The sequence below is a fragment of the Astatotilapia calliptera genome, chromosome 13, assembly GCF_964374335.1.
Source record: "Astatotilapia calliptera chromosome 13, fAstCal68.1, whole genome shotgun sequence".
In the NCBI taxonomy this organism is placed as follows: domain Eukaryota; kingdom Metazoa; phylum Chordata; class Actinopteri; order Cichliformes; family Cichlidae; genus Astatotilapia; species Astatotilapia calliptera.
This window is the reverse complement of record NC_137434.1, coordinates 21,772,121-21,791,601: the sequence shown is the minus strand read 5'-3', so window position 1 is coordinate 21,791,601 and position 19,481 is coordinate 21,772,121. Positions and strand designations below refer to the sequence as shown.

At 38.8% G+C, this 19,481-nt stretch overlaps 1 long non-coding RNA gene across 1 annotated transcript; it reads left to right on the top strand.

Annotated features, from left to right (window-relative positions):
* Positions 1 to 1,260: 1,260 nt before the first annotated feature.
* Positions 1,261 to 13,437, top strand: LOC145419552 (uncharacterized). The gene is made up of 2 exons (XR_013900837.1): positions 1,261 to 1,854; positions 12,614 to 13,437. It is a non-coding gene; the product is annotated as an uncharacterized LOC145419552 (long non-coding RNA).
* Positions 13,438 to 19,481: the final 6,044 nt, after the last annotated feature.

The window sequence follows — 19,481 nt, the reverse complement described above, 5'->3', positions numbered from 1 at the left end:
CTTTTCATCCTGCCTTCACCCTCCCTCCCCCTGTCTCTTCATGCTTTATTGGTGTTCTGTCACTCAGTATGCTTATCACAGCAGCTCTCTGTGAGTCTGGGCCTCACCTGGAGCCATCTTTTACTACGACCAAAATAGTATTCAACCTCACAGGGCCTTTGAAATATATTGTGCTCTCAGAAAACAAAGGAACTCAATGGCCATCAGGGATGGGAAGAAAATCAGCTTTCATGTTTATGCTTCAGATGCACTGATGATGATATCCACCCTGCAGTAAACTGGGATTTGACTGTGAAGAGACAGAGAGAGACACTCTGATATGTTCACTTTATGCTGGAGCGCAGAATTAGGTTCGAGAAGCTTTAGGACGTTCAATCAAAAACGCCGACTCTGATGAATCTATCATGAAATTGACCTGGATATGTGGGATACTTTGATCTTATGATAGAAGTGAATCAGAGTGTAATGAAACATAAGTACCTACCTCGGTGGTGTCTGAAGCCACCGAGATAGGCACCCCCAGCATTTCAATAGAATAATATGGAACAAAAGTGGATGAAACTTTCAATTTTTCTATAATTTATTATAATATATTTGTATTCTAAACAAAATAAAGTATTGTCATTGTTGTTTTGGGGTTTGTTGTTTTAGTTTAAGTTTTGTTATCCTGGATTTTCATCGTTATGCTTGAGCGTTAGTGTCATTTTTCTGGTTCCTGTCTGGTGTTCATGGACTCGCAGGTAGGGATGGGTACCGGTGACCAGACCGAAAAGCAGCGCACATTTCGGTGCTTTATTTCGGTGCTTTTTTTTCCTGAGATGACACTTTGGATTCCAGCCAATCATTGTACCTTTGCGAGCATAGTAGGCGGGCCCAGGTACGTACCTTCTTTTAGAGCAGAGCTACAGATTAAAAATGCCCAAGGCAAAGCGGTCAAAAGTCTGGCTGTACTTCACAGCAAAAGATGCAAGCTCAGCAGCCTGCAACAAGTTGTCATGGTCCTGGGTCGGTGACCCAGCGCTTTTAGTTTGTTATCATTTTCTTGATGATGATTGTTTAAGTTCTATGTGTTATATTCAGTCTGCCTCTGAGTCCGCGTCTGTATCTGTCTGTCTATGGTGTCACCCCATCTGTTTGTGAATCTGTCTGTTTAGTTCAATGTCTTGTCTGGTTCCATGTGTCTGAGTTTCCTGTTTTATTGTGAAGGTCTGTGTCATATGTGAGTGTGCTCAGTTTACGTTTCCCCTGTCCCGTCAGCTCAGATTCCTCCCAGCTGTGTTGCCCTCCTGTCTCTCATCCCCTGATTACTGGTGTGTGTATTTAAGCCCTGTGTGTTCTCCTGCCTGTTGCCGGTTTGTCTGTGTTCCTCCGTGTTACTTGGTGTCCAGCTCGTCTCTCTGCCTCTCATCCCCTTTTGTATCATCTCAGGTTTGTCATTTAGCTTTCCCAGTTCAGGTCTTTAGTTTTGTCTTCCCTCTTGCCTGTTTGCCTTCTCACCCCTGTATAAATAAACTCACCGGCATCTTATCCACTGCCTGCATCTTGGGTCCTTCTTCTAACTCCACACGGCTCGCCTCGGCAGCCGTGACACAAGTGCTTTAAGGTGAAACTGTGAAAAGGAGGTAACACCTTAGAACTGATGAAACACCTGGCGACGCATAGCGTTTTTTTTAAAAGCTTGCTGCGAGACCTCACACCGAGCACATCTACTGTGGATGTGGTGCCTGTTATTGGACCCGGAGTTAGCAACATCCCCCAAAAACCCGAAGAGGAGAGTCCTGGCCCCTAGCCCTGCCAGTGTAGCAGAAATGATGACGGATGATGATTGCAGCAGCAGCAGCCATTCTTCTCTGGGTCAGTAGCTTAATGTTGTTTGTGTGTAATTTACGTTGAGTAATAAATTAATGCATGTAAGATGAACTAGCAAACACCGCGTCTTAGTTACATGCGTCTGTCTTCTTGTTTGATGGCAGATACTCCCTTCACCCTGGCTAAAAAGGCTAAAATGACTAAAGGAAAAAGTAGGAAACAGCAACAACAACATGAGAGGTTTTTGGACAAAGTTTGTGTTTTTTCCATTGTTTAAGCACTGCTTCCAGCCAAGAGTGATGCCATAAATCCCCTATAGCTGCAGAAAAGGCTAACATTGTTATCTTTTTACAAAAAACAGTTAAACATGAGAGGTTTTTGGACCAATTTTGTGTTCTCCATTCTTTAAGCACCGGTTCGAGCACCGTTTAAGCACCGGCACCGTTTCAAAAGTACCGGTTTGGTACTGGTATCGGATAAAACCTAAACGATACCCATCCCTACTCGCAAGTGCCTGTTTATGATAACTGTTCTAGTGTAGATCTGTCACTTTATTATCTTCAGTTTCTACTTTGTGTTCGTAATTTCTAATGTGTTTAGCTCCTTCAGTGTTTTCCTAATTGTTCCTTCCCCTGTCTCATCCTTGTGTTCTGCCTTTGTCTGCCAGCACTCCTTTGTCTCTGTCTTCATGGAAATGTGGGTCTCCTGGTCTTGGTGTTGTAGTGTTTATCTCCCCTATAGTTTTTATTTTCACTTTAACATTTTGTCCTAAATTAGATTCACTTCCTGTCTCCCCTGGCTGTCTTGACTTTCTTCACCTGTGTGTGTGTGATTGCTTTAACCTTTGTCTTTGTAACCTCCTGCTGGTCATTCTCTAATCAGCCCTCTGCGTATAAATAGTCTTGTCATCACCTTAATCTTTGTCACAGTGTCTTTCTGGTCTGCAAGTGGGGCCCAGAGAGGTGTACTATAAAGCTACTATGTAGCTTTTTTAGATGAATTGCTGAACCCTAAAAACTCAAGTCAGGGGTAATAGGTTTCACAACTCTGGTTTTCAACTTTCCTTGTTAACTCAGGCTTTCCGCATCAGGCTCTGTCCACATAAAAAGGTCATGCCTACTTTAGTCATTGATATTAGATATAAGTGAAATTTTGCACTTAGAAAAAATAGGAAATTGCACAAAATTAAAATTGTGTAAATAAACAAGGTAACAAATATATTTTACTACTTAGTGCTGCAATTTATCACATTACAACTGCATATCACAGCTCTGAACCTGAATCATTTAAACATAAAAAGCAATTCACTGCATTTAGATCTGACTCTCTGTAGCCTTGAGATTTTGAACTTTGTTCCAGATCAAAGTAAAATTCATTTTACTAATTGAATAATTTTGGTCTTAAATGTTAACAAACCAAATGGTCAACCTTTTAATCTCCATTGAGCTGCAATTCCAAATTTGACTTGGAAGCCGATTAGGATCATACATAAAATCATCCACTTTCTGCATCACCAACCGAATACACACATATTTCTCTGATGCAGTTTATGTTCCTCTAACTGCCACATTTATAAAATGGATTTCTTCAGTACATAATCTGTATTCTATTTAAAACAGCAAAGCAAAAATAAAATGTGTTCCTTCAGCTCATTACAAAATAAAGCTGAACATAAACTGAGGAATGTATTATGAAGGATGTACACAGGCAGGCTTGTGTTAGCTGGCTTGACAAAACCTAAACCCAGAGTCTGAGATAACAGAGATGATGATGATGGTTCTCAATTTTCTCTATTAAGCCAGGCTTTCTACTTCAGGATCATGCTCACATAAAAAGGGACGTTTCATGCATCATATGACTTTTCTTCCTCCCAAAAGGATCCCCCTGAGTGCTGTCAAATGATGATGAAACAGGTGATTCAAGTTATAAAGAACATAGAAAAACAATAAAATGCAACAGTGTTGCAAATAATATGAAATTAGTGCATAAGAAATTGGTTAATCTTGGGATTTACTTCACAGCAGTAAACTAAATATTTATATTTGAGTTAATTATTTTAATGCTGAGTGCACTGTATGTACTGCTGTTTTTCTAAGGTTACAGCATTTTTGATGTGTGTTCTGTGTTTTAGTAGTTGCAGTTCCAGTGGTACAAAAGAGACTAAGAATTATACAGTTTCTGCATCACTGAATGAATAGAAATGCATATTCCAGTCACAATGTGAAGCATACTTTGCATTGCTGCACCTACAGCTGGGCAAGGTATGGTAATGTAATGTAAGTTAAAAATACAAAGATAACAAAAAATAAAACGGATGAAATATTTAAAATATCCAGAGCTTGTGCCCAGCACAAAATCCACATAACACTTAAAACATGTTGCAAATAGAAGAATCAGTGAATGTGACCCTAAAAACTGAGTTTGCTCAACATCAGTCCTTACCCATTATTCTTGATTTGAGGTTAAGCCTTCTGTTTTTCCTCACTCTTTGCGTTTTTGATATATGTTGGCACTACTGGACTTTGTTTATGGACTTACTACAGCATTTAAGGCTTGTTTTTTATTTAAGTCACTCAACACATCCTCATTAGTTTAAATTACAATTGAATGGCACAGTCCATTGCATCAGCTCTTCAGTTGCTCTAGGTTTAGTAAAACAAGGCTTTTTGAAAATTTTGTTCCAGATTATCATGATACACATTTTTATGTCAAAGTCTTAATTGGATTTATTCAGATCTATGCAGTTGGTGTGATCACTGGGTGCAGGGCTTGACTGGGCAAAAATCGGGCCTGGCATTTTTGATCAGACGGAGCATCATGATTGCTCAAATTACAAAAAAATTGGCTGTGTGATACAGTGTTGGTAGTGAGAATGAAAAAATTGGGCATGCACCACCGGGTGTGCACTTTTGATCCATTGGCCTAAAAGTGCATACCCTGGGTAGTAGGTGATGGCTGAAGTAAAACCCAGGTGTGAAAGGAGTTCAGAGAGGCCATGGAAAAAACGCTTTTGGACTGTTTCGAAGAGATTCCTTCGCCCTGAGTTCCTGAAGGCTTTGGATGTTGTAGGGCTTTCTTGTTCTATGGGAGGTGCTTCGGGAGTAGGGGTGTATTTTCAACCAGGAGGAGACCCTGGGGCAGACCCAGAACATGCTGGAGAGATTTTATCTATGGCTGGCGAACACCAAGGAGGAGAAAGATAGGTCTGAGGTTCTCAGCTTAGGCTGCTGCCCCCGCAACCTGGCCCCAAATAAGCAGAAGAAAATGAATGGATTGTCCTAACAATAGTGTTATTATTAGTAGTATTATTATAGTAATAAATAATTCAAATGCACAAAATGTATTCACTACTTTTTAAAACTACTAGATAACAGCATTGTTATCGGAAGTTGTGTTCAGAACAAACTCAGACAAGATTTATTTTTAAACTGAGCAGGTATTTCATGTATAAATATGGTACATAAAGGGATATATTTCACACTACAGCACTTCATTATATGCGTCTGATTTAGTTAAATGCTACATTTTAAATATTTAAAATTCATGACAAACCATTTTTTCATGATAAAATAACACTAAAAAGTTGCACTGTGTGAACTTTGTGTTTCTCATAAGTGTTCCTTCAAATTTTCTGAAAAACATAGACTTGAGCTTTGCTGAGGTTCTCTGATTCTTGCCTGGGAGGCAACTGAACTCCTACAACTGTTTTTCCAGACAGTCTGTTTTATTGTTTGTTCGTAGAGAGTGGTTCCATAGTGTAGTAGTTAACCTATTTGCTGTATACACAAAAGATCTCCAGTTTGAGACTGGGCGGAGACGTGGTCCTTTGGGAGGATTGCATCAGGGTAAAAAACAAATACACAGATGCAAACACAAAAACAAACAAAACAAAAACTTTAGTACACCTTGCGGTAATAGTACCAAATTGCAAAATGTACTAGTGCTGGTACCAAAGTTTTTAAAAGGTGGGTAGTGATACCATGGTACTGGCTAGCAATTCAGCTCCATTTCAGCACATTTTTAATCAAAGTTAATTATCAAATTTAAAAATTAAGCATATTAAAAAAACAAGCTAATATAAGCTAATTGTTTGCATCACATGAATTTTTTAAGTTTTTTAAAAAAAAAAAAAAAAAACCCCAAAACAAACTGAAACAGTGGTAACAAAAGAGCACAAATGTATATGTTGATTTGATATTTAAAAAAAAAAAAACTATAAAGACTATATATATATATATATATATATATATATATATATATATATATATATATATATATATATATATATATATATATATATATATATATATATATATATATATATATATATATATATATATATATATATATATATATATATATATATATATATATATATATATATATATATATATATATATATATATATATATATATATATATATATATATATATATATATATATATATATATATATTATAATCATTCAAAAATTAATTCTCAATGTAAAATTGCAAACTTGTTGGTAATTTCATCATCTACAGTACCATTAAAAATGTAAAGAGTCTGTAAAAATCTTTGTATGTAGGGGCCAGTGGCCAAAACCAAGTATCTGTCGGGCGGAGCTGCAGTAAAAACAAGCACAATTTTGATGTGAAAATCACTGCAGGGTTCAGGAACAGTTCAAAAACCATTGTCAGTAAACACAGTTCTTTGTTGCATCCACAAATGCAAGGCAAACCTCCTGCAGTCTCTTGGTCTGACCATTCAAAATGTAAAAATTATTTTGGAAACCATGGATGATGTGTCCTGCTGGCAAAAGAGCAAAGGGAGCATCTTGCTTATTATCAGTGCACAGCTCAAAAGCCACCATCCGATGGCTGGGAAAAACATTTCACTTTCAAAACTACAGCAATTGGTCTCCTCAGTTTGAAAACACTTAGAGTGTTGTTGAAAGAAGAGGTGATGCAACGCAGTGGTAAACATGCCCTAACCTGACTTAAAAAAAAATGTTTTGCTGTCATCAAGCATAAAATAAATGTATATTTTTCAAAAAGCAAGAAAATTAGTTTTTCAACATGTTATATGTGGTGTTTGTAGTATTTCCAATTAGAACATAGGCTTTAAATCATCTTATTTTTGTTATTCCACACAGCATCACAAGTGTTTGAGGAATAGGGGCTGTGTACTATATATGTGCTGTGACTCACGCCTTGTTTTTTATATTGCTATATTTGTGGTTTTTCCTGGGATGGGATTTATTTTCTGGCACAGAGCTGGAAAAAAAAAAAGTTAGGGCTGCACCTTCAGGAGCTGTAGAGCTGGATGAACATGATTGCCGGAGAGAAGACTTTCATCATTTTAACAACTTCAAAGTTGTCGGCTTGTCTTCTCACAGAAGTACATGTGAGTGACATTTAGGGTGGGGCAATTTTGTCTGTCATAGGCAGGTGGACCCACGAGGCAATAAATGAACATTCAGTAATGAAGTTTACCGGTTTGGACAGTTTTTAGAGACTAAAAACTGCACAAGTCATCTTTTCAATCAATCATGCTCTAAGATACTCCCAAATATTACAGTACAGTAAGGCATACAAACCCAGAAGATATACATAGTAATTGTTAACAAAATGTCCCCCTGTGCCTACATAAATGTATTGTTACTGTACTATACTGCTACACTCTAGTAGTGTAATTACTTTGTATTTTGCAGACTGTAATCTAAAGTGTTACCATCATTTGTTTTCATTTGGTTCAGCCAGGTCCCCAGCTTACCTGCAAACATCCCTGTGAACTCACTTACCAGTCCTCCCATAAATCATTTGCAAGTATGATTTGGAAAGGCTTGTACTGCCGGTGCAGATTGCAAAAAGATACAAACAGACAAATACTTTTGAAAGACTTTGATTTTAGCTTCATAGTTAGAATATTCTTATAGCTATGACTGAAAGAGGGAGGATACAGTGTGCTGCTGTGTTGTGCTGCAGCTAATGTTGAATACACATCAGGGGCTTGCAAGACATAGAAGCAGCCAACCATATCCTGTGCTAAAACGTCTGTTTGTTTTACTTCTCATTCCGAGACACCGTGGTCTCGCCTCTTCACTCTCAGATCTGGGGCTCCCAAAGTGAAAGCGGCATAGCAATCTCTGGGCTCATTGACTGCGGGGCCTGAGGGGTTTTGTGGTAAAAGTCTAGGCACGTATTAGTTCTGCAGCGCTGGCTGACCCAGGCTGGTCCCTGGCCACATCAATGCTGTCTCATGCCTACTGAAAGGGCTTCTGTGTTGGAATGTGTCGGCACGGAGCCTGGCCCCTCTGGAACATCATCCATGGGCTATCCAGAGCTGGTAGGTTGACACTCAGGTATGTAGGCAAAAGGTTGCTGGAACGTGGCCTTGCTGCTATGTTGGATCATGCTTAAGATGTTTGTAAGGTTGAGGTGATTGTATTCCCTCCATTATTTTCTTTTCCTCATTCCTTTTCATTGTTGCTCTTTTTAAAATCAATGTTTTTTATTCTTTGGTGCAAATCTCTATCCATGTGCAAATCTCCATGGTCTTCATCTGTCCCAATCTCCTTGTCATATCACTGACTCTTTCGATGCATGCTACATCTGAAAGCCTCAATTGTGTTATAATTAATGGATAAGTCCCCAGTCTTCCCATCATCTTGCACAGTTTTTCCTTCCCCTCTTCCCACCTCTTTCCTGCTATTTGCTTCCGCTCTCTTCATTTCCCAATCAGCCCCCTTCTCCTCACTTCCTCCTGTATCCTCTCGCTCATCCCGTCCTCTCCTCACAGTGTAGTGCTGTTTCCTTACCTAATTAGAAATGCCCTGTAGGTTTTGGTTCCAGAGCAGCATATTTACCGTGAACAGTTCAGCCATGGGTTTCTGGGTCATATAAGGGGACAGGAAGAATGATAAGCCTGAAGACTTGGGTCTAACATACCTAATTGATTACTGAAGAACACAGTGGTGTTGTTAGCTCTTCTTTATAAAATAGTAAACTAGAGAAAGCAGCTTGCATTAGATCTGGAACTTCAACTTCCATGGCACTTTCATTTTGATTCATTGACTATTTAATGTCGTTTTGAAAAACGTAATAAGCACACGCAGGCGTGAGCTGTTACTTAGCAACAGCTGCTGTAAGTGAGTGAAGATAGATCAGCACTGAGGACAGATGCTGGAGTTAGCAAATTTAAGAATGGCATGGGAGACTGGATGCCTCCAAATATGAAGACAGTGTCATTATTTTTGAATTGTTTTCCTAGAAATTCATGTTGTGGTGTTTGTGGTAGTTCTTCACAATAAACTTGGCTGTAATGCATACTTTACACAAATGATGCATATTTTTTTGTTTTTGTTCTTAACACTGGGAGCAATATATATTATTTATGCAGTCAGACTTATTTTGTAGCTCTTCCTTAAAAAGTATAGACTTAGTTTCATATTGATATACTGTTTATTGCAATGCTTAATCGAACATTTCCTTGTTTTTGACAAAAACTGAATAACCTCAAGGTCTGTTTCATAGATTAATTTTGCACAGTTTTGATAAAACCTCTGTTTCTCAGCACTTCACTGCTTTATCATCTAGAAGCACATGGTGCAAGGGAAAAAGGTTTTTCTTTGATTTCTCATTACACATTAGAATATATTGTAATATATTTGTATTAATACTGCTAATTATGCAACAGTGCTCTTATTTCAGGCTGTTTATTTTTTTCTTTTAGATAACATACATAGCTTCAGTTCAAATTGCTTTGAAAAATGGCAAAATAAATTAAGCGAGGCAAAAATAAATAATTTCAGAAGGCACAAACTTGAACAGTGATTTTAATTGATGAAACTTCTATAGTATTATAAATCTATGCTTGTTATGTGGATGCATTCATGTTTTCAATTCACTCACCTGATCAAACGTACATCACTGCAACACCACATTATGATGAAGTTGCTGCAAATAATTAGGAATCTTCATTGAAAACTGTTACACTCAGCAACAGTTACCCTGACGACATTACTCATCACTTGCTGTGCTTAATCAGATGAGTGACAGGTGACGGAGGTTAAGCATGGCAAATTTGATTGACATGAATAGGAAGAAACGCTCATCTTCCCAAGGGGCTCAGAGTGTGTCATGATTGCTGTGTGATGCAATTAAAGAATTCCCAGTGAAGGATTTAACTGCTGTGCTGGAGCTACAGGAAGTGCTTCAAGAGTAGCACCTTGAAAGAAAGAGGAGATTAGAAGCAGCTCATTTTTAAGTCATGGATGTTTTGCAGAATGGCTGTCATACCTGAAAATAGACCTGGTAATGTTAAAGTCAGTTATTAGACTGGCAGAGGCACTAGGAAATAACATACTTCTTGCACTTTATCAGATGGCAGGCATTTGCGATGTAGCTTTGTACCTACAAGCATTTTTCCTTTACAATTACAGTACACTGGTTATAATGACAAGCTGAATATCTCATTAAATGTCTTATTATAAATCTGGAGGTGGGCAGCTGAGGATCAACAAATGTCAGTGAGATTTTAGTGGGTGTCACTGAAAAATAAATGCATAATGAAAATTTACTTTAGCATTAAACACGTTTTGTATTTGGTTTTAAGTTTCCTTTCTTCTGAACAGAAAACTAAATAATGACTATAAAGAGCTTCGTGAACTTTTCGAGACCAGGCTTCTGTATAATTAGAAGAGTACAGTAAGGTACTAGCTGTAGTGTTTTTAAGTTAACTTTATTGGTGGCTGGTTTTGTGCATATTGATCTTACACAAATGTTGTGCTTTTTTTCTACTAATTCTTTGAAGCTATGGTGAAAAGAGAAATACAGCCCACTGTATCAAACTGAAGGTAATGCCATGTGATAGTACAATTAGTTATACTTATATAGTAGGGGTGCAACGATACTCGTATCGATATTGAACCATTTGATACAGTGCTTTTGGTTCGGTATGCATATGTATCGAACAATACAAAATTTTTAATTTATTTTATCAGCTTTTCTTCTGATGATGCTGTCTGTGTTGAGTGCTCAGTGGATCTGCGTTCGACTACTCCGCCTAGGCTGCACTGTCGAGCCCAGATCCAGTGAGTGCAGCGCAAGCTAGCAAGACAGAAGCTAAGCTCGTTGCAACATGGCAAATTGAACCTCCCCCACCCTCATTCAGATCTGGCGTTTGGAACTATTTTGGTCTTCATGTGAAGCATGACCCTGAAGGTAAGCGCGTCATGGACAAAAGTAAAAGAGTATGTTGGATGTGCCACGCAATGCTCAATTACATGGGTGGGAACTACTGCGTTAGCGCAGTTTGCTCGTTAACGTGTTGACGCCGTCCAGCCCCACGCGTGGGGCGATCCGCGGTAGCTCGTTAACGGAGATTTGCCGTGTTGTGGCGTTAACGTCATTTCAGATTAATGCTGACAGCACTAGTGGGAACACAATGGTCGTGTCCAAATTCATGGGCTGCATCCTCCTGAGGCTGCATTTGTAGACCGATTACGTCACAGCGACACGCCGAAGGCTGTCCAAATTCGTAGACTCCTCCGAATGTAGCCAACAAATGCGTCCTCCTTTTCCCCGAATTTTAAGGATGGGTCGGGTGTGTCCTTCGTGGCCTACCATATCCCAGAATTCATAGCGCGGCCCAGCCAAATTCCAGTTTCCAACAATGGCGGCCGCTGCTAAGTTTTAAAATTACTCATACTAATCTTTCTGGGTCACAAAATAAACTTAACATATTTTCAGGCGAGGAAGTAGTTGTGTAAACATCAAATATCTGCTCTGTTTATCAAGATATCGCATATTTGCAAAAGTGCGGCGACGTTTTCGAAGGCGTCTGCTACCCACCAGCTCGACAGCTAGCCGGGAGCTCGAGGGTTACTGATGCGGCCGAGAACGGCACAACTCCCGGCACATCATTTTCAGATCACCGCGGACTTTCGCTGCTCGGGTTAAACGTAATATATAAGTCACTTAGACAACCTAAAAATGTTATTGTTGGGTTTTTTCCAGTGTTTTGTTTGTTTGTGAGTAAATCGGTTTGGCTGAGATTAAAGTTATTAGATACGATTAGATAAAATAAAACTTTATTATTCCCCCGGGTGGGTTCCTCCTTGGTTTTTACACAGCTGACTAAACGTCAAACAGAAAACTGATTAAACAGAAGTATGAGACAGTCGAGAATTTACGCCAGTGTCCTGTTATATTTTAGATGGCAAGGAGCAGACGACAGAGTTTATTAAACTCCACTGAGACAGCGGTGACGCTAATCAGAAGGCTAGACCGTCCAATTTCACGGCCGTTTACTTCCGGCCTACCCGACCTTCTGAGGACCGGTCTACGTGGGCCACGTAGACCGCGAAGGCCGGGTCCTCAGGAGGATGCAGCCCATGAATTTGGACACGACCAATGAATATGACTGCACATTTACGCCGACATCATCCTTGTCATGATGACCGGTCGACCTGCCAGTGTGTGTATATCCGTGTGCGTGTGTATGTGTCTCTCCTATTGCCCTGTCTTCCCCTCCGGCTCTGCTGTGATGTGTTAGGAGGTAACCTAGCAACAGGCTACCTCCGACCCGGAAGTGCTGTCGCCCGGAGCTGCCGCACCTGCAGTCAATCCACCAGCTGCTGCCAATCAACTACCATCTTCAGCAGGGCTACTTAGTGGTGTGGCTGAGCGACAGACAGCGCTGGAGTATTGCATTAAGCCTGATAATGTTTTCGAGTCGCTAACGTTATTGAAGTGCTGTCTGATATTCTTACTCATTCTGCTGTCGTGTGTGTGTGTGTGTGTGTGTGTGTGTGTGCGCCCAGGGATTGACGACACTAAGGAAGCACTTGGAGGAGAGACGGGCACTCACTATCACGCACGGGCTTACACGGAAGGAGGGACGCACTATCACCATTGTTGCACCGTGACAATCCTAGTGCAAAGACAAGTGGAAGCAGACAAAAACAAGCACGCATGCTACAAACTTTACCCGAGTCATTTAGACTGCCGTTAGCACATGATTCTCCTTATGGGGACCTGATATGTTTAATATGCTGCTGAGAATATAGCCCAGAAGAAGTGTATTGTACAGCTTTTATTTTGGAAAGAGCCATTTCTCTGTAATTAACTCTTTTCCAAAGATGAGTGATTTCTCCATCAGATTAATTTTTTTATTACTTTGTTGTTTCAGCAACATTAAATTTAAAAACTGTACTTTTGAGTTAAAATATATATTTATAATTTTAATAAATGACAAATTAAAGCATGAACATTTTTTTTGTATCGAAAAATATCGAACCGTGACACCAAAGTATTGAACTGAACCGAACCGTGAATTTTGTGTATCGTTGCACCCTTATTATATAGTTATGTATTTTCAATTCCAAATGAATGAAAAATGTTTTGCTCCAATGCAAACCATATCTGCACTTTTCTCTGGGTTGTTTCATTGGTATTGTTGATTCAAGGTGACTCTGCCTATTGCAGCTCAGCCACAGGTTCACGTAGATGTCACCTGGTTTGAGCTATCCAACACCTGCTGCATCTCATGTCACTGGGATTTGTAACCTCAAACCCTAAACCAAAAATATTTAATTAATAATAATTTTAAGGATCATAATAAATAGTAAAAAATGATAAAAAACGACTTATGCGTGATATGTCTGCTATATCTGTAGGTGTTCAGTCTTCCTTTAGAGAGAGGTAAAAAAGCTGAGGATAAAATACTGTACATTTCTTGTGTATCAAGAGAGGCCATCTGGTGAAATGTACACGCATGCGGAACTCTCAGTAAGCTACAGTAACAGCAGAGGGAAATATTTTATCTCAAGGCAACATGAAAATAACCATGAGAAAGCGTTTAAACAGATTATTGACACATTTACATGTATATACATATTAGCACCTAACGTAATGACAATTACGGACCCAGGAATGTATTCACTATGTTTTTTGCTCACTACTGACTGTGGCTTTAAATATATTATCTCCCCCTGCTGGTAATGCAATTTCTGCATGTGTGTCCATTTCATGTTTCGGAGAGGCAAAGCGTGAAATGGACACGTTGAATGGGTGTGTCGATTACACGTTTAGCAGCAGTGAGAGCAAGAACACTGCTTGTTTCATCGCATTAATGCATGTTAAATCATTTTCGTCACTCTCCAATAATTAAACATTATGCACGGCCAGCTTCTAGGAGACTTTTAAAAGTCATAAAATGCATCAGTTAGCGTGACAATCATGGTAAAATGTGGAAGTTGCCAGCTACGTGCCGTGTTTGAACTGAGTTACTCTGACGAAATTCACGCACTCCACAACTGAGTATGGAGTGACCACAGCAAAGAGGGTCTGCATGATAATCATGTGGAAAGTTTGGTCCAAAGTTTACCAAAATAACCACTTACGGTGTAGGCTTTTAAAAAAATATTTTGCAGTGATAAATGTAGTTGTGTAGTACAAATTTAATTGGTGATTTAAGACAGATCCTGCTAATTCACATCTAAGGTATTACGGAGTTTATCAGACCGTGTTTCATCATTCAGCCCAGCAGTCAACAGGAATACTGGAGCCCTAGTTCTTACTTTGGAATACACTGGTTTGATCCTTGGCTCCCTGTGTCCACATGTTGCACTGTTTTAGAGCAATTCAATGAACCCTAAGTCACTGACTTGAATGGCAGTCCCTTTGCTATTGAACGAAGAGGCAAGAATAACAAAGCCCTTTATCTCTTATGATGGAAAGTATTTGTAGGTACAGTCAATTTGCTGTACTAATACTAGTCTTTGTTGTTCCCTGATGCATGTACAGTATTTGTTTTCTTGTACGCAGCGTTGCAAACACGTGATTTAAAATGATGGACAAACATCTCACATCACTATTGAGAGCATAGGCATTGTTTGAGCTATAGTTGCACAAAGGTCCCGTGTGAGTACACACTGCTTCTCTTTCACAAAACAATTGCATGTTGTCTATACGTTTAAAAATATTTTTCATCAATCGCCGCATGTTTGTTATTCAGGGGTTCTTGCTTCTCAGCACAATGGGCTGTCTTGAGCGGAACACTGAAAAACAAGACTTTATTGATTTCAGTATCTATGTATTAATGCTGTGAACATTTGTGCGAGACTTGCTTTCACACATGAATACCTGCCTGTCATGCTCGTTGAGAAAACAGAGCGTGCTTTCTTTATACAACGACCAGCCAGAGCTGAGGGATAGGAGTAGGTGTATCATGTCAGATTTATACCTTGTCTGTAAGAGATGGGAGAGTGTTTTCATGCTGTTCACCAAAATCCACAGCAGACTATCTCGTGAATAATGCAGTGCCTTCGGTAGAAATACAGCCTTGGGCATTTTTATCCCTTGCAGTATGAGTATCCAGGGAATTTGCATATGAAGCAGTTCTTTTCAGGTGATTTGTGAGTATACTACAAATTGGAGTATTTAAGCATGCTTGGTTGGATTTCCTACAGTGGTAATCAATTCTCTGTATATTTATCTATATAATTAAATATTTTAATGCAGAATTAAATAATGATTACAAAGTGGGACACAATAGACAGGTTGAAGGATCCAACCAGTGGAAAAGTTTAGTCAAGAAAAGTCTGTGCAAAAGGCAGTCCTGCCTCAAATGTATCAATCAGAAGTCTCAATGAGAAACTGGATTCAAATCAAAGGACCTTGAAGTCTTCATCTTTTGTGTGCCGGCCAGCTGAATGTGGGGCTGCAAAAAATTTTCCCCCCTTCCTCATCTGATGCGATGAAGAACATGCCTTCAGCGGTTCCTCCGAATTCAGAGGAGACTTCCGCTGAGTAGCTCGACCTCACAGCCTAATCACCAGATCTAAAACTCCAGCAGAGCTCCAGGCCGCGCCGAGAGGGATAAAGCCCCCTCCTGCTGTTGCTTCCTCCGGCCCCACATGCTAGGACACAATTAATTCATACTGCTGGCAGCCTTGGACTATCCCAGTAGTACTCGCATCCCTTGTGCGTGCTTTTTTTTTTTGTCCTTATTTGCATAATATCAATTTGGTTTGTAATGGCCTATTGAGGAACACAGTCTGCAAGTTTGCATAAATAGGAATGAGAACTGCACAGATATTTACGGACTGAGCACAAAGCTACATTTCTAGAGGAGTTGATAAAAGTGTGCTTATATGAGCAAAGGGCAGACTTTCACGGAACTTAGTGTACAGGAGGTTTCTGTGTGCGAATCGTTTTCTAACAGGGAGAGAGCACTAATGGCAACTCTCTGAGGAGAATCATGTGTTGGTGTGTGGAAGAATGAGAGGGGTGCTGATGAATTTAATCACAGATAGGCAAGCTGACCGTGGGCTGAGTGAGTGGAAGAAGCTCTCTGCCTTTCTCTAGATGAATAATCATAGTCCTGCCACACTCCTCCTCCTCTGCTGACTTTTTCTGAGGAACACGCGGCGCTGAAAGTAAGAAAGGGAGTCACAGTCAGAAATGGAGAGACAGGAAGGAATAGAGAGATGAAGAGAAATAGAGCGAGAATGATGAGATGGTTAGAAACAGTGCAACAGCAGAGAGGAGAAGATTAGGTGAGGGCAAAAACTAAATCTAGAAAGCAATCCCCAGGCAGGCACGCGCTTACAGTGGAGCCAGAATACATATTAACAAAGCTCGCAGGCATGGTAAAGACAGGATCGTAGTACATCATAAGACTAAATATAAATCAGCAGCTTTGTTCTCATGTCATTTATACCAATAGGAGACAGACAAGAGGAAGTGTTACAAAAGGCGATTTGTTTGATTCTATCCATTTATCACCTGTTTTTTTTTCTTTCTTTTTTTATACCAGAAGTTGGGCATATGTGTGCAAAGTCGAAAGAGTGGAGGTGTCTACAGTGTGTGTGTGGTTTATGATGTAAGTGATCCCCCTTGGGACTTTTCCCCGCAGGCGGAATAATGAAATGAGCAGCCCATGACTGATGTGTGCTTCTATGCAGAGCACAATTACAGACAGGCTGTATTTCAGCTAATGTGTCTTGATCGCCAAAAGGGAGGCTCATTTTTCCACTTGTCCCTCCTCTGCAGGGAGGTCGGGGCTCAAGATCTGCTTCATGACGATCATCCAGGAGACATTCTGCTTCTTTCTAACATATACTCGAGGAGCTTGTTGATTCATAGTACATAACACATTTTTTTAGGCTAGATATCATTTAATAAAAGCAAATCATACAATATTTACATTTCATGCAAGACAAAGCCATCCTAAATTTGTGTGTAATCTTTGGAGGCTCGGTACTTCATTCATTATATATATATTTTTTATTTGAGACTGTCAACCAAGCATATTTTAATTCAACCAAGACGAGAAAAGTGTGTGGTTTCAATGAACTATCCATCACTACTGTCAGTCCGTTTCATCTTTTTTCTGCTCATGTACTGCGTTCAGCACTCTCCCAATCCAGTCTGCATATATTCTAAATATAGTAGTAATACTAGGGCCAGTACTACATTACTAGTTTTCAAATTGTACATGGTATTTGGTCAAGGAAAGTCAAGGTGAGACGGAGGTTTGTTTTAGTACTTGCATTCAGTTCCTGAACATAAGTACTACAACATATGCTCTTCCGGTGGCTGTAGCTCAGAAGGTAGAGCAGGACAACTATTAATCAGAAGGTTAGTGGTTTGATCCCAAATATCCTTGGGCAAGAAGTTAGTTAGATAGAAAGCACTTAAGCATAGGAAAAAAGTTCTTGGATGAATGAGGTAAGTTGTTTAAAGCTCTTTGAGTGCTCAGGTAGAGTAGAAAAGCTCTCTATAAAAATCAGTCCTTTTGCTATTTACCAAAAAACTAATGGCTTAGCTGCCACAGATATTGTGAAACCTATTTTATTTCTTCCAGATATGAAGAGTATTAAACTGGAGCAAACAGTATTTTGCCACATTTATTAGAATGTTTTTGGCAGCTTGACAGATATATTAATCACCTATATTACCATATAATTTGAATCCTAGTATTATTTTTGCACCTCCAAATTGAGGATCTTAATGGAAATACAAGATCTCTAAGTAGCACATGATGTCATATTAAGAATAAAATAATATCTTAATGATTGGTGAATTCATTGATTGCACCATTTATGAAATCTCAAAAACTCTGAGCCAAAATAACCAAATTGGTCATTTTCCCCAAAATACCAAGATATTCAATCCTCTGTTGGAGAAAAAAAAAAAGGGCAAATTCTTACATTTTAGCAGCTGTAACCTGTGAAGCTACAAATATATGCTTGGCAAAGCCCTGAAAAGATTAATCAATTATCAAATTAGTTACAAATTAATTTTATCGCAACTGTCTATTTGATTAATGCACTTATTGTCTCTGTTCTAAAAAAGAAAGCGATCATTTTAGGCTGTAAAGCATTTCTATTTGTATTTTTCCTTTGACAACTGCATAACTCCTCTGTATGATGTTCATTTTCATTATATTGCCTTATGATCCACCTTGCCTCTATATTTTGGAAGATGGTTCATTAAAATAGTGTTGTAGCTGTTTCATTAAAAAGTTGAATGACTGCAATTTTTCTTTTGAGCTGCAAAATAATCTTGGTCAAAGCCCCCTTCTGTATTTGCCAGTGCACTCCAATGTCCTAATCAAACACTGGTAGAAATGTACTCATGGATTTATAGAAAAATCTGATCAAGAGTGTGCTTACATATTCTAACAATGCAAAAGAGCACAGAGTGGCAGTGCATTTTAATATGAGAGCTTATCTGACTTTATTTAATGACTCTACAATACCAGAAATGTGCAATGGCTGAAGCTTAAAATGCCCAAAAAAATAGTTTTTCTTTTAAAAAATGTAGTTATTCATTGAAATAGATGAACATTAAAACTTATTGTTCAGATAAAATGTAGACTATACATATCATCCGTATGAGATTTGCAGTTTGTTGGGAGGATTTAGTTCATTATTCTAACTGTAGTTTTGTGTTGTGAAAACTGTAATTTTGATGAAAGCGAATTAAGCTTAAAAAACCAAGTCCTATACACGCATTAGTGAGCTGCTGCTTGTAAATCCATTTATCCTTTGAAATGTCAAATCAAAGTTAGTCTCGAGATCAGAGAGCAGAAAAAAACAAAAAATATTAAGTGATGAAGCTCAATGCATGAAAGCAGGTATGTTGGAGATGAAGATCTCAAAAAATATAAGAAGGATAATTTAAATAAGAGGCATCTATCTAAAGCAAATGTAATAGTGATGATTGTTTTATCTTTATTTATTTCATACTGACTGAAATATCTTAAGAAATACTTAATGGACTGTATCAGAATACTGTGCAGAGACGTCCAAGATGTCACACTGACTTTGTGGTCCTCGAAGTGTTCTCATGAGAGATAAATGTTTGACAATGATGCTAATTTTTTGTTTATAAGATTATTTACAAACCAAAGTTTTTCAAAAACAAAAACAAAGCATGCTAAACACCAGCATGTTACTGTCACTGAGCATGTTCACATGCTGATTTTAGCTCAAGGTACTACTATGCCTGGCAGCCTCACTAAGCTGCAAAAAGTAAAGTTTTAATCTTTGTGATCACCATAAAATATGACTTAATAAATGGCAGAGCCTCCAAATAAAATCCACTTTTTACATTGCATAAATGTAGACATCACCTCCACAGTAGCAGTGCTATTTCCAGTGGTCAGTAAGTCTCCATTCA